This window comes from Malus sylvestris, chromosome 7, assembly GCF_916048215.2.
Source record: "Malus sylvestris chromosome 7, drMalSylv7.2, whole genome shotgun sequence".
Classification (NCBI taxonomy): Eukaryota; Viridiplantae; Streptophyta; class Magnoliopsida; order Rosales; family Rosaceae; genus Malus; species Malus sylvestris.
Window position 1 is genome coordinate 16,221,158 of NC_062266.1, and position 23,728 is coordinate 16,244,885.

At 40.3% G+C, this 23,728-nt stretch overlaps 2 pseudogenes; both read left to right on the forward strand.

Moving 5' to 3' along the window:
* Window positions 1-15,177: 15,177 nt before the first annotated feature.
* On the forward strand, window positions 15,178-16,604 carry LOC126627645 (gibberellin 20 oxidase 1-like; annotated as a pseudogene).
* A 3,151-nt stretch (window positions 16,605-19,755) lies between these two features.
* On the forward strand, window positions 19,756-20,684 carry LOC126630131 (uncharacterized; annotated as a pseudogene).
* The last annotated feature ends 3,044 nt before the right edge of the window (window positions 20,685-23,728 follow it).

Genomic DNA, 23,728 nt, shown 5'->3' on the forward strand with positions numbered 1-23,728 from the left:
TAAGTAGCGAAAACGATCGCTCTTTGGTATCTCCTGATCTCCGATCCACACCCCTAACTCATTTTGGCCTCCATTTGCACTGAACTTGCACTCCATATATTCTGTCTTTGATCGGCTTAGGCGAAGACCTTTAGATTCCAACACTTCTCTCCAAAAGTTAAGCTTTGCATTTACCCCTTCCTGAGTTTTATCTATCAACACTATATCGTCTGCGAAAAGCATACACCAAGGAATATCATCTTGAATATGTCCTGTTAACTCATCTATTACCAACGCAAAAAGGTAAGGACTTAAGGATGAGCCTTGATGTAATCCTACAGTTATGGGGAAGTTTTCGGTTTGTCTTTCATGAGTTCTTACGGTGATAGGAGCATATTTATGCGACTTAGTTAACATGCTTTCTTGCATTTACTTAGTTAGTTATTGCTTATAAGAGTGTTTTAAGCTATTTTCGTGTGTTTGTAGGTCCTAATAACAAAGTTGGAAAGAAAGTGCATTTTGGTGCAATTTGGAGCAATTTTGGGCCAAAATGGATTGCATGCATATGGAGCAAGTGGGATGGACGTTTTTGGTGTTTTAAAAAGGGTTTCAACACATGCAAAAATCTGAATAATGAAGTTAAAGTGTGGAAGTATGCAGATACATACACTTAAGGAACAATTTGAAAGGAAAAGAAGTGAAAGATGCCATTTGTTGGATTGCTTTACAAGATGTATTCACATTTTCAGCAACTACAAACATAATTGCAAGCTGAAATGATGCATAGCATGTGTGTAGAGGTGTAAAGTGGCTAAAAGTTGATGTTTGCAAGATGAAATGATGCAAAACATGTGGGTGAAAGTTGTCTAACAGCTAGTACATGTGGAAAAGGGATGGAATACAAGGCAAATGCATCAGAAATTGAAGAATCAAGGCACATGGACAGCTACAAAGGAGTTGAATTAGCAAAAGAGGAATGATTGCCTTTTGTTAAAGGCAAGACACAATGATAAAAAGAACATGTAAACTAGCTGTTTTTGCATCATTTTGGTCTTTGTTTGTATTGTTTATTGAAGCCACTTGAGTGATTATTTGCTTTGGAGCTTCTATAAATAGGGAGTGAAGGGAAGAACACAAAACATCACACTACATCACAAACACATTTTCAGCCATCTTTCTCTCTTTTGCCACACCCCCCATCCATCCTAAACACCACCATACCATCTTCCATCCATTCCTCCATACAAATACCATCCAAACCTGTCCCCAAAACCTTGTGCCGCAGCAAAGAGGAAGGAGGAGAAGCCTTGGACGTGCATGCCATTCAAGTTAGGATTGCTGGAACGTTTTAGGTGTTTTCTTTCCCTTATTTTCAATGTTTAAATTCAATACTCTTTGTTTTGTAAGTATGAGGAACTAAACCCCCCTTTGGCTAGGGGGAATTCGAAACCATGTTTATGCTTGCAATATGATTTGATTACTTCTAATTGCGTTTCATAAGCTGTGAATTCAATTTACTTATCCGTTCGTATAAAAACTGATTTGTGTATGTTGGTTGAGAGTGCACGCTTAATTTTCATGCATGAATTTGATGCTAGAATATAAGGGAGTTTCACCTAATCGTTATGAACTTATATTCGCAAGTAGTGAAGGTTGCTAGTCACAATCGCGTTAAGTAAATTCTTGGCATAAGTTTCATGCAATTCATAGTGACGAGTGCCTCGTCAATGCTTATGTTTTTCATAGAACTTAATGATTCTTGCTTGTATCTCTATTATGCAATTCATGTAGGGAACTTGTAGGGAATGTTTTGGGTTGTCGTATGCAATCATCCAACTCAATAACTTGTGAAAAAACTGAGGGTTAATTAGTGCAATTCACAGTTAATCTGGGGCGTTGAGTATTCATAGTTTATCGAAAAGCAATTGGAGATCGTTTTGTATGCAAGTGTGACATGTGTGGAGAAGAACCTCCTAGCTAGCCTTCCATCCATAAGCTTCATTCTAATTCGTTCTACAATCTGTTTTAATTACAAAGTTTTGTCTTGTTTTCAATTTCGTCAAAACCAAATCCCCCTTTATTTTAAAGTGTTAGATTAGTTAGAAATCCATTTAGTTTGTGTTTTTAAGTGTTTTGATTCAAGTTGTAACCCAATTTCGTCCAAATTTGTGTTTGTGTTCAAAACTGCCCAGAAAGTGTTTTTAAGGCAGTTTTGAGTGTTTGTTTGCTGTTTTGAGTCTTTTGGTTTGTTTCAGTGTTTCAAACTTTAGTTTTACATTCTTTGAGTCTAGTTTAGTGTTTTAAACTTTGTTTTTACGTTTCTAAGTCAGTTTTCAAGTGTTTAGCAATCCCTCCTAATCCCCGGTCCAGAACGATCCCTACTTACATACTTTACTACATTTGATAAAAAGAGGGTTTAATTTGTGTGCTTATATATTTCGCATCATACGGCAGTCTTTGCTCCTTCATACATATCCTTTATAGCTTGGATATATGCTACTCGTACTCCTTTCTTCTTTAAAATCCTCCAAAGAATGTCTATTGGGACCCTATCATACGCTTTTTCCAAATCTATAAAGACCATGTGTAAATCCTTTTTCCCATCTCTATATCTTTCCATCAATCTTCGTAAGAGATAGATTGCTTCCATGATTAAGCGCCCTGGCATGAACCCGAATTGGTTGTCCAAAACCCGTGTCTCTTGCCTCAATCTATGCTCAATGACTCTCTCCCAGAGCTTCATTGTATGACTCATTAGCTTAATACCCCTATAGTTCATGCAATTTTGTACGTCGCCCTTATTCTTGTAGATAGGCACCAAAGTGCTCTTTCGCCACTCATTTGGCATCTTCTTTGTTTTCAATATCCTATTGAAAAGGTCAGTGAGCCATGCTATACCTGTCTCTCCCAAGAATTTCCACACTTCGATCGGTATATCGTCTGGGCCCACTGCTTTTCTATGTTTCATCTTCTTCAAAGCTACAACCACTTCTTCCTTCCTGATTCGACGATAAAATGAATAGTTTCTACACTCTTCTGAGTTACTTAACTCCCCTAAAGAAGTACTCCTTTCATGTCCTTCATTAAAAATATTATGAAAATAACCTCTCCATCTGTCTTTGACCGCGTTCTCTGTAGCAAGAACCTTTCCATCCTCATCCTTGATGCACCTCACTTGGTTTAGGTCCCTTGTCTTCTTTTCCCTTGCTCTAGCTAGTTTATAGATATCCAACTCTCCTTCTTTGGTATCTAGTCGCTTATACATATCGTCATAAGCTGCTAACTTAGCTTCTCTCACAGTTTTCTTCGCCTCTTGCTTCGCTCTTCTATACCTTTCACCATTTTCATCGGTCTTGTCCTTGTATAAGGCTTTACAACATTCCTTGTTAGCCTTCACCTTTGTTTGTACATCCTCATTCCACCATCAAGATTCCTTTTGGTGTGGAGTAAAGCCCTTGGACTCTCCTAATACCTCTTTTGCTACTTTTCGGATACAACTAGCCATGGAATCCCACCTTTGGCTAGCTTCTCCCTCTCTATCCCACACATACTGGGTGATTACTTTCTCTTTGAAAATGGCTTGTTTTTCTCCTTTTAGATTCCACCATCTAGTCCTTGGGCACTTCCAAGTCTTGTTCTTTTTTCTCACTCTTTTGATATGTACATCCATCACCAACAAGCGATGTTGATTAGCCAAGCTCCCTCCCGGTATATCTTTGCAATCCTTACAAGTTATACGATCCCCTTTCCTCATTAGAAGAAAATCTATTTGTGTTTTTAACGACCCACTCTTGTAGGTGATCACATGTTCTTCTCTCTTCTTAAATAAGGTGTTGGCTAAGAAGAGATCATATGCCATTGCAAAATCCAAGATAGCTTCCCCATCCTCGTTTCTCTCCCCAAAACCATGGCCACCATGAAAACCTCCATAGTTACCTGTCTCCCTGCCCACGTGTCCATTTAAATCTCCTCCTATAAATAACTTCTCCGTCTGGGCAATTCCTTGTACCAAGTCTCCAAGGTCTTCCCAAAATTTCTCCTTCGAACTCGTATCCAACTCTACTTGAGGTGCGTACGCACTAATCACATTGATGAGTTCTTATCCTATTACAATCTTGATTGCCATGATTCTATCTCCTACCCTCTTAACATCTACAACATCTTGTGTCAAGGTCTTGTCCATGATGATGCCAACACCGTTTCTCGTTCTATTTGTGCCCGAATACTAAAGTTTAAACCCTGAGTTTTCTAGATCCTTTGCCTTAAGACCAACCCACTTAGTTTCTTGTAGGCACATAATATTTATCCTTCTCCTCACCATAACTTCCACTACTTCCATAGATTTTCTCGTTAAGGTTCGTATATTCCACGTTCCTAAATGCATTTTACTCTCTTGAACTCTACCCTTTTGTCCTAGCTTCTTCACCCTCCCCTGTCCAATAGGATCAAAGTACTTCTTTTGTGTGTCCTGTGTAAAGTTGATAGGAGCATATGCTCCCAAACAACTTTGAATGGAGTCGTTCGAAAAGAAGTTTCTATGGCCCCCTTGCTCATTTAACACTGTATCCGGGTGCCGATGGAGATACAGCGACCCTTGCTCACTTATCACTGTGCTCGGGCCACACAGCGTGCCACTTACGAGTGACGCCCTACCTTTAGCGCGATTTCGTTCTGGATTCACTTTCATAAGGATTCGATGTAACCGAAGAGTGCCGGCTGTCGACTACCCGATGCCCTCCCCCTCCTCCTTTACCCAGGCTTGGGACCGGCAATGTAAGATAAAGGCGGAGTTTTCTGAAACAAGAACAACACACTTTTTTTGCTTTTTTGTTTAGCTGTTAAAACACGTGCCTAGCCTGCAAGACATATTTTGCCATCTTAACTTGAAGGGCAATATAAGTGTTAATTGCATGTTGCTTCTGTTTCTCAAGAAACAGAGCATTTTCTTGCAACTGTATCTTTTGTAATCAGCTCGGTTGAATGTATATAGAAGCCGAATTGCTCATCTTACCGACATCTTTCACTCATCTATCCCTTTTGCTCGTTCATGATTATGTTGATTTTTTTTTCAGGTTAAATGTCTTATTCATGTGGTTAAGGCTGGTGCATTCAAGTCCCGCAGCAACGGCGGACATTTTTGCTAGTTCTTACTAAAGGAGACCATCTATTTCGATACTTCTTCTTTGCAATTAGTGTGTCAATAAAAAGTTTTCTGCCATGGATGCGTCCATTTATTGGCGTTTATGCATCTCATTTAAAATCAAAGTACAAAGCTGTCCTTTTAGTCATTACAGTGTTTGACTACAACTGCACCATCTACCATTTGGCTTCGGTATAGGCGACACATAAAACAATGATTTCGGGTGGTTTTTCAAGCAATTGCATGAAGTGATTGAGGATGTTCTGAATTCAGTTATAATTTCAAACCAGAATGTAAGCATTGGAAACATCGTGAATAAGGTTTTTAGGGACGCTCAACATGGTTTATCTATGTATCACTTGAAAGGTAATATGAAGGCTAAGTTTCGGCTAAGAAAGAATGACAAGTTTGTCTTCCACTACCACAAGGCTGCAAATATTATGTATTCTCATGCCACACTAAAACATTGTGATCAAGCAATTTGCACAAACTCAAGCAATTTGCAAAACAATAAAACATTGTGATCAAGCCTGTAACAACGAGGGTAGCGGTGTGCCAACGAAAGGCTCTCTAACGGTGAAGTTAGTAAATAGTTTTTAGACTCAAGCAGTGGGAGATCGAGATCTTTTTAGGATAGAATCATTGTTCTAAGCTAGGAGAATCCTAGGAGATATCTAGAAGTAGATGTTGCAATTAAGGTAATGATTGAAGGATATAATGAAGATGAGTAAGAACACTTAAATAGTTTAATTTTATATGGAAAAAATTAGTTGAAATTTAATTAATCAAATACGAAAGTTTCATATTTGGGTTTAAGTTAGTTTCGGATTTTGGGACCCAAGGCACATAAGGTTTAAGTTGAGTAACAACTAAAAAAAATTGAGCAATTTCCCTAACTAAACACACCAAGGCTAGCCATGCTAGAGGGTTAGTGATGGTTCACTTATTACAAGTTTCCTACTCAGAAAGAGGTATAAAGGCAACTTTATAGCCTTAACTGTGGATGCAAATTTCTTCCTCCTTGATCTTGGACAATTTTGCACCTACAAAACAATTAACACCTTAGGTTAAGGCCAAGAGCCTCACGCGCCCATGATGAATGGGGGGGGCTTTGGCCGAAGAACCTCCGATGCCAAAGTTAGAATTTAGAGAGAAATAGTGTTTAGAGAATTTTGGGATTTTTGCCAAAGTGTTTGAATTAGCTTTTTGGTGAAAATGGGAGTATATTTATAGGGATAGGAGGTGGCTAGGGTTTTTAGGTTTAATTTAGGTTTAATTAGCCAATTTATTATGATAAATTTGCTAATTAAACATAAAGGGAATAAATGGATGGTTATAGAATCAATTAGCTAGCTTAATTGGGGTAGTAAAGTGGGAAAAGATAGGGAAGGTAGAAAGCTTAAGGGGATGGCCGGCCATGTGATGTTTTAGGGTTGAATTGGTTGTATTTTGTGGTTATTTGGATATAATGGATGGTTTAATTGAGAATTAATGGGTTAATTAGGCAATAAACCCATTAATTAGCCAATTAACATAATTTAAAAGGAATGTGTTTGGGAATTACCTTGTAGAAAGGATTTGATGAGATGGACTTTGAATTGTTACCTATTTTGGGCACTTCTGTCTTGGTTGAAAAAGGGTTGCCCGCTGCTTGCGCGTAGGAACCTCGTTGTACTGCAAGGGTATTTTTTTCCTTTTTGTCCAAAAAACCCACGTGTCGCCTTGTGAATATTTTTGGCTCCACAAATGCCCCCACACCTGTTGGGCTGCTCGCAGAAAAGGGCGGCAGGTGTAGAGATTTTCTTGCTTTAGGAAACTTAGGACTGCTTCCTATTTTGATGTTGATTATCTCTTTAATAGGAAACTAGATCCTTCTAAGAAAAGGAAATAAATTTCTCTCAAAGCCTATTTAAGTCCACCTTAAGTGGGTTATTAAATCAACTTTGGAGAGCAATTTGTTCTACCCTACAAGAGAGAGATAACTTAGAGGATATTTGTTCCCCCTCCTCTAGCAATCTTCTACATCTTGCCCGTGCAAAGGACCGTCTTTCGTTGCTTTCTTCGTCTTCTTCGTGCCGCACCAATGTAAGAAAAATTTAATTTTTCTTGCCTTATTCTTGGATAGTGCTATTGCGGGGTAGCAGTCGAGGTGGTGCGGCACGTCGGCTGGCAGGGGCCAGGAGCTGGCTCGGCATGGGCTGAGGAGATGTCGTGGCAGGGACCACTGCTTGGGCAGCTTGGCTTGGCTTGAGCCAAGGGCAGCTTGTGCAGCTGGGGCGCAGTGCTAGGCGAGCCGCATGGCTTATGTCCTTTGGGCTCTTGGACCTGACTCGGGCCAGGCTGGCAATTGAGAGAGATAAGGAGATTGCGGGTCTCATGGGCTGCTGGAATGTTGGGCATGCAAGCCTCCTGCCTGCTGGAATGCTGGGTTGAGCTCCCCTGCTAAGTACCATGAATGTCGTTGGCTGCTTAGTCCTCTTTGCTGAAAGAAAGGTGGGCTGCTCCAGAAAGAGGAGGTAAAGAGGATCAAGGCGGATGCATTGGCTCGTCTGATCGCGGTCGTGGAGCTTACTATGAATGAAGATGGAAAGAAGAGATCTTCCCCGCCTGCTCATGAGATGCCAGTTAAGAAAAAATTGAAGACTTCTTCTGCTGCTCATGAAGGTCCGCTTGCTACCGAGAGGTATGTGATTGACATGACTTCTTCCAATGGGAAGAAAAATAAGGCTCCTAGATCTGAGCATGTGGCGTCTTCCATGTTGAGAATGGCTAGTACAATTGTGGATAAGATTGCTTAGCGTAAAGGTTTTATCATGCCCCCAGTGCTGAAGTCTGTACCAGGACGTTCTTTGGGAGCCAAGTCTGGTTCACCTTTGTAGAGACTTGCTATTATAAAGAGTGATAAGGTGGACTTTACTGCTAAAGTGGCGCCAAAGCCTGCTCCCTTTGCTGCTGAGATTGATTCACCTCAGATTTAAGATCTTAAGCTTGCAATTTCTGAGCTTCGTTTTGCTGCTTATGCTAAGAAGGGAATGGATGAGCTTCTCTATTTCTCCGGAAGACTTGCTTGCTTTTACTTTTAAGGCTTCCATTGGTGAAGTAGTTGGAGAAGTTAGTGCCCAGACTGGGGCAGCCGGGGGTGAAGCGCCGGATGATGCCGCTGCTAAGAGCGTTACGGCTGTTGAAGGTGTGGCGACCGAGTAGTCGTGGGATGTCCAAGCTGCAGTAGTGTAGTATTTTAGGTAGCCTTTAGGATTTTCTTTGTTTTTCCTTGTAGCTCTTGTTTTGCTTGAACTCCTTCGGCCTTTGCTAGTTGTTATAAACATGTTTTCCTTCGTTTTTCTTCATCTTCACTTCTTTTGTTCATGCCCTAACCTTTAGACTTGATAGACCAGTGGCAGGCATGCTACTTTTTTATAAGCAGACAAGCTCGCGTAGCCTATGCAGCCGTAGGTGTTGGTGTAGAACTTTGCAAAGTTGTTAGCCATAGGGTTGGCAACCGGATGCCTTACTTACAGAAGCAGACAAGTCCGCGTAACCACTAGGCTGTTAACCTTGACTTTCTTCAATTCCGTAGGTTGCGTAGCAAGTATCACAACACTTTAGGACTTGGTGTAGGTTGTTCCGCGCTTGGCAGAGGTGAAGCTTATCGACTACGTAGCATGTCAGCAGTGGATAAAACTTCGTATATGCGCGCTAGCTTGTTTAACCTTTCACAAGAATGTGCGGTTGTATAAGTCTAACGCGGCTTTACTGCTCGAAGGGCAAGCCGTAGGCAGTCTTCCAGAATCCGTAGGCTACCTTAGTGCACTCGGTAGCAGCTTTAGGATTCTAGGGCAGCCGTCCATCGGATGTACTGCGTAATGTGCCCTCTCCGTCTCTAGGGCCCGGTTCCCCACGGATTAGGCCAAGAGGCCCAAAATCCTTTAGTTAGCTAAGCCTTGAAAAAAACCATTGCGGCTACTTCTAGGAATCCCGGCGCAAGCCATCGTGCATCTAGTTATACTAGGGCAGCCAGGCTCATCCACGTCTGGATATTCGGAGTGTAAAGTTTATCCTCCCGTCTTGGAGAGCTGACCCATATGGGTGTCGGGGAATTAGTTTACCTTCTCGCACTGGAGAGCAATTAGTTTACCCTCTCGCACTGGAGAGCATGGTTGGTCCTTCGGGGGGCGCAATTCCTGGGATGGGTCCCTAAGAAGGGCGCAGTCTTCTTTTGAAGTGCCGGAGTGATCAGTTGTTGTAAGCATGCAGCCGAGCCAAGTTGTGATTACTTCTGAATTCCTCATTGAAAAACGAGTGAAACGAACGAGAACTTAGCTGTAAGGTAGGAACTGCATAACAACTGGATAGTCCTCGACTTGTGCGGTGGTGCCCGTCGAACTTCTTGAGTCTTCGGGCTTTGATGTAGTGGGAGGTCACACATGGTACTTCTTCAGATTGTAGGCGCTCCACTACTTTTCGATCTTTTTATCGTTTCATGGTAGCGGGGGTATAATTACTCTTGCCGCCTATTCTGCTGAGCTTGTACGGACCTTCCCAGATGAGATCCATCTTTTTGGATGTTTCGGCCTGCCTATTGCCTTGAGGATATCTCGGCATGGACATATGCTGCTTGATGCCATATTTTTTGAAGAACTTCGCCAAATCTTTGTCCACGAATTGCAGGCCGTTGTTGGTGACGATGGATTAAGGGATGCCAAATCGATAAATGATGTTCCTCCATATGAAGCGCTCTATGTCCGTCTGAATCGTGGTCGTCATGGGCTCTGCTTCCATCTATTTGGTGAAGTAGTCGGTTGCCACTAACCACGGCTGCTCGCGAGCCTTTGTAGTTGGATGCGTTGTTGACATGCGAATGCCAGAAATCTCCATTGAGGGAATATGTGCGGCTAAAGTGTGCTCGACTGCCTTCGGGGCATCGTTGGGCCGAGTTGTTGCGTTCATCAGAAAACTTTGCATCTGCCAGGGTCTGCGCCTTTATCGTCGTCGGTTTGGATTCGGCGGAATAGTGCGTCATGATTATGACTGCAGGTAACTGTAGAATACAGGTAGTCGGGCCCCCAACTCTTCTCGCATGATGGTAGATCTTATTGCTACTTTAGATACCGTCAAACATGTGAATAAGTCCTCCGCTGCTTCTAGGGAGGTGATGTCAGGTACTTCTTCAAGTCCTTAAATGTGCATTGGCGAGCCTCATCCCAAAGTGCATGCTTCTCTGCTAAAGCAAAAGAGTCTGCCAGAGTTAGATCTTCTTTCATGATCAATTTTCCGAATAGCGGGTGGTCTGCTGGATGTCCTTTTTGGAAGGCTGCTCTAGCTATCGAGTCGTTGCATCTGACTATTTTTGCCTTCTCTATTTTGAACCTCCTCACATAGTCGTGAAGCGACTCCTTTGGGTTCTTCTTGATGTCGAACAAATGGTCAGACTTCTTTTTGATCGAGCGATATGATGAATATTCTTTGGTAACGTTTTAAGTGTCTCTCCGGGTCTTCATCCCCTTTGAAAGATATGAAATGTGGCATGCTGAACTCGCGTGGAGGCTTTGCCTCCTCGATCTCCTCCGTGAAGGGTGACCTGCTTATGTTGATTATGTTCCGTCGTAGTGCCTCGTCGGTGACCTCGTTGCGTTGGGAATCATGCAATCGCTTGGTCAAGAGTCTCTCTACTTCTTCCTGAATTTGCCTTTGTTGGGGTAGCGGAGTTCTCAGCTGCCCCCAGTCATGACTTGCTGGTCTAGGCTGCTCTTCCATGTGTTTAGCTCGTCTATGCCGCGGATGCAGTGCATGTGGTGCGTTCCTAGTAGGCGAGCGAGTTCTTTGCAGGCTGCTGGTTGAACTTAAGCTGGATTAAGTGACTGCTTCTCTCCGCCCGTCGTGCTGCCTACTCTGATGTGAGGTGGAGGACGCTCCCTGTGGGCTTAGTTGCGAATAGACACTTTGTCCGGAAGGTTGCTCATGTTGACTATCGGAGTATGACCCCAACCGTGAATGTATGCTCATCCGTGGGCCTAGTCGAGAGTGCATGCTCCCTCGCGCTCTAAGATGAGAATGTACACTGCCCAAACGTTCGGCTCGTGGCTGGTCGAGTGGCTGCTTACCGGGACGCTGCTGGAAATGTTCGTCTGCCCTTGTCCTACTTCGGGATACCTCGTCCGGGGCACGTTGGATCCCAATACGTTGCAAAAGTTGATTCACCAAGGTTTTCTGTTATGCAAGGGCGCTCGTCAACTCTATGACTTGTCGAGACAAGTGTTGTTCGCCATTTGGATTGGAAGAGCTTGGAAGGAATGCGCCTCCTTGGGCAGTGGAAAGGTGGTAGACTCCGGGCGCGAGATTTGAGTTGGGAAATGTCAAATACGTGAAAAATATGGTGAGAATGCCCCCGGCTCGATGGTAGGTCCGGATGGTTGAGATAGTTTTGGGCCGACTTGGGCTGCTTGGAAAGCCATGGGAGCAGGCTGGGCCGTGAGAGTGGGCTGCTCGAAAGAAGCAGGTTGGACCACGGGAGTGGGTTGCTCGTCGGGAGCAGGCTGGGTCACGAGAGCAGGCTGCTTGGTAGGAGCAGGCTGGGCCACGGGAGTGGGCTGCTTGGCAGGAGCAGGCTGGGTCATGAGAGCAGGCTGCTTGGCAGAAGCAGGCTGGGCCACGGGAGTGGACTGCTTGGCAGGAGCAGGCTAGGCCACCGGAGTGGGCTGCTCGACGAAAGCAGGCTGGGCCACGGGAGTGGGCTGCTCGTCGGGAGCAGGCTGGGTCACGAGAGCAGGCTGCTCGGCAGGAGCAGGTTGGGCCGTGAGAGTGGGTTGCTTGACGGGAGCAGGCTGGATCACGGGAGCAGGCTGCTCAATGCGCGGTGCATGTGAATGCGAGGCTTGGGCTTGGGTCCACGTAAACTTGATGGCACGGCTTGGATCGTGGCCTTGGTACCGTGAGCCTTGGATGGCACGGCTCGGGCCGTGGTGAAGGCTCCATGGACCTCGCCACGAGTGGCTACCGAAGTAGCCACCGCGGTGGTTCCCATAGTGGCCGTGGTGAAGGCACCATGGACCTCGCCGCGGGTGGCTACCGAGGTAGCCACCACGGTGGTTCCCATGGTAGAAGCTTGTGGTGATGATGCTGCTCCCCTTATTGTCGCATTTTGCCTCACGGATCTCCGGGCCGTAGTGAAGGCTCCATGGACCTCGCCACGAATGGCTACCGAAGTAGCCACCGCGGTGGTTCCCATGGTGGCCGTGGTGAAGGCACCATGGACCTCGCCGCGGGTGGCTACCGAGGTAGCCACCACGGTGCTTCCCATGGTGGAAGCTCGTGATGATGATGCCGCTCCCCTTATTGTCGCATTTAGCCTCACGGATCTCCGCAATCCCATTTCTTGAACATTAGAATTTTCACTTGTGGAATTTTCTAAATTTCTAGCCATTATATTTTGCTTATACGTTTTATCAAAGAACCTTTGCAAGTAAAAAATTCTAATAATAAGAACGTATGAAAAATATTCAAATGGACTAGAAAATAAAGAAAAAACCTTTTTGTGCGAGAGTCTTCTACGAGTATGGATTTCAACTCTCAATGAAAGCACCAATTTGTGGATGCAAATTTCTTCCTCCTTGATCTTGGACAATTTTGCACCTACAAAACAATTAACACCTTAGGTTAAGGCTAAGAGCCTCACGCGCCCATGATGAATGGGGGGGGTTTTGGCCGAAGAACCTCCGATGCCAAAGTTAGAATTTAGAGAGAAATAGTGTTTAGAGAATTTTGGGATTTTTGCCAAAGTGTTTGAATTAGCTTTTTGGTGAAAATGGGAGTATATTTATAGGGATAGGAGGTGGCTAGGGTTTTTAGGTTTAATTTAGGTTTAATTAGCCAATTTATTATGATAAATTTGCTAATTAAACATAAAGGGAATAAATGGATGGTTATAAAATCAATTAGCTAGCTTAATTGGGGTAGTAAAGTGGGAAAAGATAGGGAAGGTAGAAAGCTTAAGGGGATGGCCGGCCATGTGATGTTTTAGGGTTGAATTGGTTGTATTTTGTGGTTATTTGGATATAATGGATGGTTTAATTGAGAATTAATGGGTTAATTAGGCAATAAACCCATTAATTAGCCAATTAACATAATTTAAAAGGAATGTGTTTGGGAATTACCTTGTAGAAAGGATTTGATGAGATGGACTTTGAATTGTTACCTATTTTGGGCACTTCTGTCTTGGTTGAAAGAGGGTTGCCCGCTGCTTGCGCGTAGGAACCTCGTTGTACTGCAAGGGTATTTTTTTCCTTTTTGTCCAAAAAACCCACGTGTCGCCTTGTGAATATTTTTGGCTCCACATTAACCTCATTAGGGTTTCTCTGGAGAAAGATGAGAGAACAAATGATCTCTCTTTCTCTCTAGAGAGGCGGCCATATGGGATAAGGAAGCTAGCATTTCCTTCCTCTGATGGCACTCATCTTCTTCCTTAACCAGCCTTGGTGTCAGAACTTAGAGGTCCTGTAAGCCTAGGTACTTGCAAGATATGCAAATGAGTCTCCCATACCATATTAAGAGTTTCCTCCAAAACTCTCGAATTCCAATGAAGGATATGGAATTTGCCAAAAATAGTGGGTGGTGCTATTTGATTTAAAAACCTTGATCAAATGGCTTAAAATCAATCAATTTATATTCGTTATGTATTTATTTACCAATATATTTGCAAACGCTATCCAAAACTTGACAAAGAAAAAGCCCGAAAGCTTTAGTTTCCGGACTTGGTACTACAATCTCATAGATTGTCTTTCATGGCTTGTATATGTACCTAAGTAGTCTCATCCTTGCAATCTTCCTATTGTATATATATATTCTCATCTCTACCTAGCACGAGGCATTTTGGGAGCTCACTGGCTTCGGGTTCCATCGGAACTCCGAAGTTAAACGAGTTCGCACGAAAGCAATCCCATAATGGGTGACCCATTGGGAAGTTCTCGTATGAGTTCCCAGAAACAAAACCGTGAAGGCGTGGTCGGGGCCCAAAGCGGACAATATCGTGCTGTGGTAGGGGCCCGAGCTGGGATGTGACAATTTGGTATGGAACCCCGAAGTCAGTGAGCTCCCAAAAGGCCTCGTGCTAGGTAAAGATGGGAATCTACATATAAGGTTTATAGGATCCACACGCCTGGGCAATGTGGGATGTTACACTCGCCTACTCAAGAATGTCATTTTCTACATGCAGCCCAGCAAATGTGGGGGCATTTGTGGAGCCAAAAATAATTTTGAAAATCCTAGAGGCGACACATAGACTTTTTTCCCAATGAATGCTAGAGACGACATGTGCAACCCATAGAATTAGTGATTACATTGTGAGTTATATATAATTGATAAACATAATTTTGTTCTCATAGTAAAAATGTGATTTTCGCTACATGACTAACATTTCAGACCCACTACAACTGCAAAATTAGTGGTTATATTTTGAGTTAAATAACTGATAAACATAATTTTGTTTTCACAGTAAACATGTATATTCCGCAACATAACATGTATGTCGAGCCTACCACAATATCAGAACTAACAGTTAGCATAATTTTTCTGTCACAATAAATTTGTAAGTTTTGCTACATGACATGTAAGTTGAACCCACTGCAACAACATAACTAGCTAGTATTTACAAAATTGTGAATTATTTGGGTTTCAGTTTTCACAATAAACATGTGAGATGCAGTATATAACATACACTGGTAGAGCTAAGCGTTAACAGACCAACACAAAATACGCATAGGGTGAGAGAGACCAGTAAAAACAATAAGATTCTAATATTTGTTTACCCAATGAAGTCTTGTCAGTTTCTCTCTGTTTAATGGTAACAGGCATATACTAATTACTGACTAAATTACAAATAATTATCATAATGGAAAACTGTTACAAAAACTCATTGATTTGGTGATAAATGTTGTAACTCCCGAACAATCTCTCCACTCCCTCTAGTTCTTTTTAAACTCTGTCCTTGCTAACTCTTCCTAAACCAACAATCACCTCTCTCTCTCTCTCTCTCTCTCTCTCTCTTATCTTAGAAGCGGGTAAGCATGCCAATACCTCCTCCTGAACTTCCCCTACCAATGAATGAAACAAACAAAGAGAACGAAGATAGCCCTATGGCTTTTGATGCTTCAGTTGCTCAGTATCAGTCCAGCATACCCTCCAAGTTTATATGGCCCGACCACGAGAAGCCCTGCTCCGAATCACCAGAGCTTCCAGCTCCCCTTGTCGACCTGAAAGGCTTTCTCTCAGGGGATGCCTGGGAGGTGTCTAACGCAACTCGTTCAGTCGATGAGGCATGCAAGAAGCACAGATTTTTCCTCATTGTAAATCACGGAGTTGATTCGCAGCTTGTAGCGAAAGCTCATGAGCTCAGAGAAAGGCTGGTGAGCACTACGGATATTCCAGTAGCATCGTTGGCAGGTTCTCCTCCAAACTTCCATGGAAAGAAACACTTTCTTTCAGTTATAGTGCCAATAACCAGTCCTCGGTCAATGACTATTTTGTCCATGTGATGGGCGAAGACTTCAGAGAATTCGGGTAAGAACACAGCATCAAGAGTATCTGTTGTGCTTCCCTGCTATAAACAAAAAAATTGAAAAACTCGGATTAGTTTCTAGATCTCTTTATCACTTAACCAACAACATAATCGTCATAATTTTGTACACTACAAATATCCCTTCACTTGCAGCATATTTTTTTTTTCTTGCTCAGGAAGTTTAATCAGGAATACTGTGATGCCATGAACAACCTCTCCAATGGAATAACGGAGCTACTCGGAATGAGCCTAGGCGTTGGACAAAATTATTTCAAAGAATTCTTCGAAGGAAATGATTCAATAGTGAGGTTGAACTACTACCTAATGTGCCAAAAACCAGAATTAACACTAGGAACGGGGCCTCACCGTGATCCCACTTCCTTAACAATCCTTCATCAGGATCAAGTAGGTGGACTTAAAGTGTTCGTACATGATAAATGGCACTCCGTTACTCCCAAGCTTGACGCTTTTGTCGTCAACATTGGCGATACATTTATGGTAAGCTAGCTTATTGATCAATTAGGCTCACTTTGTTTACACAAAATCCTTTCCAATTTTCTTTCAACCCCTACAGAATATCTGCAAGACTACTACATGTAGGACAAAAACAGACCTTCAAAATTATTTCAACACAAACTATACGAATTTATGCTTTCTCTGATGTGATATTTCAGGCTTTATCGAATGGGATTTACAAGAGCTGCTTGCACAGAGCAGTGCTAAACAACAAAACTGCGAGGAAATCTCTCTTTCTTCTTGTGTCCCCAAAAGGACAGAGTGGTAACCCCACCGAGAGGCTTCGTCTATTCCGATAGCCCCAGGATGTACCCTGACTTCACCTGGCCTACTTTCCTAGAATTTACGCAGAAACACTACCGCTCTGACGTGAGGACCCTGGACGCCTTCTCCGACTGGATTAGAAACACAGCAAACTAATCCGGGAAGAACCGCCAAGAACATTCGCTGTGTTACTAGTTTACAAGGAAAAATAAAGTAGATGGTTTTATTTTTTTTTGTGAGACTTGAGAGGTGACCTTCCCCATACGCAGAAATGGACTTTTGAGCACTCTATCTTTTGCGATGCTGAAGTATCATCTTAAAAACGGTGTTCTTATAGCTAGGCCTGACATTTTGGATCCAATTTGACTCGACTCAATCTGTTAATATTTGTATTTGGATTGATGCTTAACAAGTCAGATCATTAATGGTTGAAGCCATTAACAACCCGTTAAATAACGGATCACTTTGGGTCAACCCGTTAGACCCGTTAGAACCCGTTAACACCCGTTAGCACCCATTAGTTAAGGATATTTTAGAAATTTTAGTAAAGCTTTAATAACAAAAAATAAACTTTATGCAAAAATAATAATAATAATAATTGTTAACGGGTGACCCGTTAGCTTAAGGGGTCGAATTTGGATGATCCATTAACTTAACAGGTCGAGTTGAACCCGATCCAAACCCAATAAAACCGACCTGTTTATAAGTCTACTTATAGCCCGCAGCAGAGTGTAGGCTTTCTTGCTTGTCGTCTTTATGTGAATTCTAAAAAAGAATCAATCATTGTACTTAGTAGTTAATACAAGTACTTTGTTGACCACCAAACTACTTCTGTATTGGACTTCCATAAACTAATCTAAGTTCATTTCTGTATGCACAGCCGTCAACTTCAGAAGTTATGACTATCATGTTCCTAGTTAACTGGGATTTAACTAGTGCCCTATTCACAGGGCCGGTCTAGACATGTTTGAGGCCCGGGGGGAACGTAAAAAAAAAATGCCCTAATTTTATGTAAGAAAAATATTTATTTTCACACGTAAGACATCAATAAAATTATTCTTAAAAAAACACTTCAAACTCAATAATTTAGAAACACATAAATACTACTTTATTTTGTATTGAGAGAGGGAAACAAAAAAACTTCGGGCTTACAAGTAGATAGATAATGAGTTTTGTTTTCCATTTGAACTTTGAATGTGTTTTTGAATAAATTGCGAGGTGTTTTTTTTTTATTTACTAACCTTGTCAATATGGGACTAAAAAATAATGATGTTTTTTAGTCTTTAATTGATATGTATTATTAATGAATGTGCACTAAATTAAATATTTTGATGACACTTTATATAATTAGCAAATTTGGTCTACTATTATTCTTTGTTGAAAATTAGATTTGAATTAAAACGAATATTTAAAAATAACAACCCACATAGCTACTAGATAGTAACTAAAAATAAATTAACAACCAAACAAAAATTTGTAAAAATTGAAAAGAATAAATATGCACATAGTATTTCGAACTTAGGACCTCTTGTTAATTTTAAACAACAAAAATCATTGTTTATAATTAAACTTCTTGATCCTTTAACCAAATTTTATAAATTTATACTCTTATGAAAAGAAATTTGTAAAAAAATGGAAAGTAAATAAGCACACATGGTATTTTGAACCCAAGAACTCCTCATTGTTTTCAAATGACAAACCACAACTTCTAGTTAAATTTCTGTGAACCAAATTTTATAAATTTATACTCTTATAAAAGCATATATAAATATATCACCCTAATAATTTTGATGCCCCTAATTTTTTTGGGCCCCTGACGGTCATCTTGCTTGCACTGGGCTTGGGCCGGCCCTGCCTATTCAATCTGCAGCATAAGATGCACAAATAGGGATGGGCAATGGTTATGGTGGGCGAGTAACCGCGGTTATTTATCCATAACCGTTTATTCTCATACCCGTATAACCGTTTACCCGTTGGGTAATTACCTAAACAGTTATACCCATACCCATAATCGTTTATAAATGGTTAACCATGCCCATAACCATGTACCCATTTAACCGTAACAGTTTAGTACCCGTTTACCTATTTATCATTTTTTAACCCGTTTATCCTTTCTTTTTTACCATTTACTCATTTTTCATCTGTCTACGTGTTTTTTTTAACAACTTGAAAATTAAAAAAGAAAAATTTGTCATAATTTTTTTTTTCTAACAATTAAACATCGTTATAGGTACATTCATCATACATTTCCACATTTTAATTTTTTTAAGTCCTTATACCATTCCAATAATTGAAATAATAGTTTATGGACAATATTTTTAACTGTTAACAATGAAGGTAATATAGAATTTGCTATGTATTCTTGGGTTATTTAACTCGGAATGTAAAGTATTAACTTAATATATATAATGGACCATGAAATTTAAAGTGGTTAAGGAAAACTATATTATATTAGCTACATAAATCATGCACTATAGTCAATAGCATTGATCAAAGTTTTGTTCAATAGAGAACATGGTTTGTGTTAATTTTACATATATAAAATAAATAGATAAACAATTACCCATTTATAACCGCGGTTAATACTCATAACCACCCATTTAAATTTTACGGGTAAACGATTATACATATAACCGTTTATTTATTTAACCGATTACCCATAACTGATGGTTAATTACCCATCCCTATGCACAAATTCTAATTTTTACTTTATGTGTAAGATTACAAAAGTATAAATTAAAATTGGAAAGGAGCAAATCTTTTACTTAGACCATCTCCAACCCTTGGGCTAAAAGCCAAATTTTTTAGCCCGGAAAATTTGGCTTTTAGCCCAGAAACATCTTTTCTGCTCCAACCCTTCTGGCCTAAAATTTTAGCCCGGAATTATTGAAGAATGAACTTAGGCTAATTTTTTTCTTAAATCAATATTTTTTTTTAAAATAAATATGTAGATTATTGTAAATTAATTTTATGAACATTTTAATCTAAAAAAATTTAAATTCTGATAAATATTGAAAAATCATTAAATTTTTTACAAAGCAAACTACTTTCACTAACCTTTCAACTTTCACCAACCGTTCATCTTTCACCAACCGTTCAACTCCAAACTTTCAACTTTCACCAACCATTCAACACCAAACTTTCAACTTTCAACTTTCAACACCAAACTTTCAACTTTCACCAACCGTTCAACACAAAATTTTCAACTTTCACCAACCGTTCATCAATCATCCTCTATATAAACACAGGTCCAATATTAGTTGATCACACAATCTTTTAACCTTCAATCATCCTCTATTTTCACCAATCTTTCAACTTTCAAAGAGTTTTTTGTTTCCTAAAAATTCTCAATATCTCATCAATGAGTGATAGAAGAAGGCGTAGCAGGGCAATGGAGATGGCACAATATCAAGCAAGGCTTGACATTGAGGATTTAGAACTGATCAACGCCGAAGCTGAACTTGTAAACTCGTTTATGCAATATGAGCACCATGGCGAATCTAGCCGTCGTGGTTCTCTCACGGGGCGTTCATTCGTGCAGCGTGATAGAGAAGAGTGTCATGAGCAAATGATGAAAGATTATTTCATTGAGCGGCCGAGATTTCCTGCTCATGATTTTCGGAGGCGGTTTCGGATGAGGAGAGAGCTTTTTGAAGGCATCTTGAACGCAGTTGTCAATCATGACCACTACTTTGCAAGGAAGATAGATGCCGTAGGCCGACAAAGTCTATCACCTCATCAAAAGCTCACATCTGCATTTCGAATGCTAGCTAATGGGTGCTCTGCTGATTCAACTGACGAATATTGCCGACTTGCGGAGAGTACTGCTATTGAGAACCTGAAGCGCTTTTGTCAAGCAATTCAAGCCATCTATGGAGCCACATACCTCCGCAAGCCAACTCGTGAAGACTTGAAAAGGCTTCTACGCAAGGCAGACAAAAGAGGCTTCCTGGCATGATAGGAAGTCTCGATTGTATGCATTGGGAGTGGAAGAATTGTCCTACTGGTTGGGCTGGCCAATTCAAGGGCCGTCATAACAAGCCAACCATCGTGCTGGAGGCTGTGGCATCTTACGACACATGGATTTGGCATGCATTCTTCGGCTCACCCGGATCAAACAACGATATCAACGTTCTTTGGTCTTCTCCTCTGTTCGATGAGGTTGTGAATGGATGGGCACCAGAATTTCGATACAAGGTAAATGGTAATATGTATGAGCTAGGTTACTTGATGTGAAAAATAAGTTAACACACAAATTAAACCCTCTTTTTGACAATTGTAGTATAGATGTAAGTAGGGTATCGTTCTAGGCCGGGGATTAGGAGGGATTGCTAATCTATTGTAAATTAATTTAAAAATATTAAATAAGACTCAAGGACACAAAACTAGGCTAAAAACTCTAATAACTCGAAACACACTTAAAATGACTCAAAATAATGAAAACAATTAAATTAAACACTAGGAACTGAAATTGACGGAAATTAAATTAAAAGACTAACAATAAAGAAAACTAACTAAATAATATAATTTAATAATGGATGGGTGTTTGGTTTTGATGAAAAGTAAATTAAACTTAATTAAATTACAGAATTGACAAAAACATAAAATTAAGGTAAAATGATAAATGACGGACTAGCTAGAGGGTTCTTCTCCACACATGACACATATGCAACCTAAATTGATTTTCAGTTGTTCTTTCAATAAATTGTGAATTTCAATACTCCAGATTAACCGTGAACAGCACTTTTTTAATCTTCAAGTTTTCCTTAAGTTATTGAATTGGACGGGAAAACGCATACAACAATTCAAAACATTCTTCAAAAGTCCCCTACGTGAAAAGCACAATAGAGATACAATCAAAGATCATTAAACTTTGTGAAAACTATAAGCATTGACGAGACATTCGTAACTATGAAAAGCATGATACTCTTGCCAAGAATTTACTTAACGTGATTGTGACTAGCAACCTTTACTACTTGTGAAAATAAGTTCATAACGATTAGGTGAAATTCACTTATATTCTAGCATCAAATTCATGCATGTAAATTAAGCGTGCACTCTCAACCAACATACACAAATCAGTTTTTATACGAACGGATAAGTAAATTGAAATCACAACTTATGAAATCACAACCGAAGGTAATCAATTCATATTACAAATATATTCATGGCTTTGAATTAACCTCTAGCCAAAATAAATTTAGCTACACATTATTCTAAAATTAAACCAAAAATTAATCATAAGTTGGAAAGATTTAACCGAGAGAATAAGATCTGCTGCGTTTCTGTGCTTCTGCCCTCACTCCCTGCGTCACTTCTCTCCTGCCATGCCGCACTGTCCTGCCAGTCAAACTGCCAAAGGCAGCTTGTGACCCCCCTGCGACTCTTTCCAATCCCCCCTGCTCAAGCTGCCAAATGGCAGCTTTCCTCTTGCCTTCTTCTCCTGCCCCGCGTCACCTCCTTCGTTTCTTTTCCTCTGTCTGTCTCTCAAGCTGCCAAAGGCAGCTTCTATCCTCCCTCCACCTGTCTATCCTCTCCCTGCGTCGGTCCTCTCCCTTCCGTTAATCTCTTTCATTCCTTCTTTCCTCATTATTTCTCTCCCCCGCGTGCTGCTGTCTTTCTTTTATTTTATTTCTTTCTTAGCTGTCTCCTGCTTTCTGCTGCAAAGACAGCTTCTCCAATTCCTCCAGCTGGACTCTCCCCTTTATTCTTCTTTCATCTATTTTTTTATTCCTTTTCTTTTTTTATTCCTTTATTTTCTTCTTCTCCATCCGTTCATTTCTTTTCTTCTACAAAACAAAACCATCATGATGATGTTTCAAACATCATCATGACTTATCATTATTATATATATATTTTTTAATTTAATTTAAAAGCTGATCTACAAAGACAGTTTTGACGAATTTATTACATAAAATTTCACTTGTTCTATTTTTATTTTCTTTGCATAACAAATCCTATAAACACAAAAATAACGTAAATAGCTCAAAAATATAAGGAACTAACTAAGAAAAGACGAGTGAATTTGAAGTAAAAATATATATAAATATGATCCGATCAAATACCCCCATACTTAGCTTTTGCTAGTCCTCGAGCAAAACAAAGAAAACATGAGAAAGAACTAACATGAAAAACATTAGTTTCCCCCTATGTGACCTTCATAGAATTTCATTCGAGAAAACAAATCATCAAGAACCATAGCTAACACCAACAAACTAATCCAAGTTCATCTTCCTTATTCAAATATTAGCAGTAATCTTTGAATCATCCTTGAAGTGTAGTGTGTGAGATAGCCATGCTAATGCAATTTCAAGTTTTTATTTTTAAAATCATCATATGCAAACTAGCGACCTTCTCACTGAATATTCACTCAATCACACATGTGTTTAGTTTTAATGTGTTTCGCTCAAAGAATCAAATGTGAAATTTCTACCATAAGCTTGCATAAAGATCTCATCTCCACAATCATAATTGCAAAACTTAAATCAAGAGGACTTTTATTGGATGTAATGAGGTTTAGGGATAGGGTTATTGAAACGAAAGAATAGGAAAACACAAGTTCCAATCTACATTGAAAGCGATTCTTTTCTTTAGATTTATAAGAACTCAAGCTCTCCAGCAATTCTTCTAGCACCTCCAATCACACCCTTAAACTGAAACTTTAAAAACTTTTTATTTTCTTTTTATACAATCTTTCTCTTTTCTTTTTCTTTTCTTTTTCTTTTTTTTTTTTTTTTTTTTTTTTTAATTCACAAACATGAAATACCCCCACACTTATTCTTTTGCCAAACATCTTCACAGTATTTCACAAACGTTTCTCATAAAACAATCTCGCATTGCTCGCTTGGAAAGGGTAAGGAAAAATGTTTCAGGTATAAGGGTAGACATATCTGGTGATAAGAAATAAAAGGCTCAACAAACACGGCTCAAATTGGCAAACTAATGATATCATTTTTCTTTGGGAAACATGGTTATTTGGGCCATAGTGGTAAACCTAATGCCTCTATCATTTCCAAGTTCATGCAATCAATGACAAACATTTCGAAAGATCGTTACGCAAGTTCTAGAGATGTATCTCACATAAGTTCATCACACATGAAAGAATAAGAGTGTATGAAAAATGCACACACTTTCAATCGGCTCAAAAACTCACATAGGATGTATATGGTCACTAAATTCACATATGAAGCTTTAAGTCATACTTTAGTTTCACATTAACAAGGCTATGTGCATTTGGTTTTTCAAAGATGGTCAAACATGTACAAAACTAACAAGAGAAT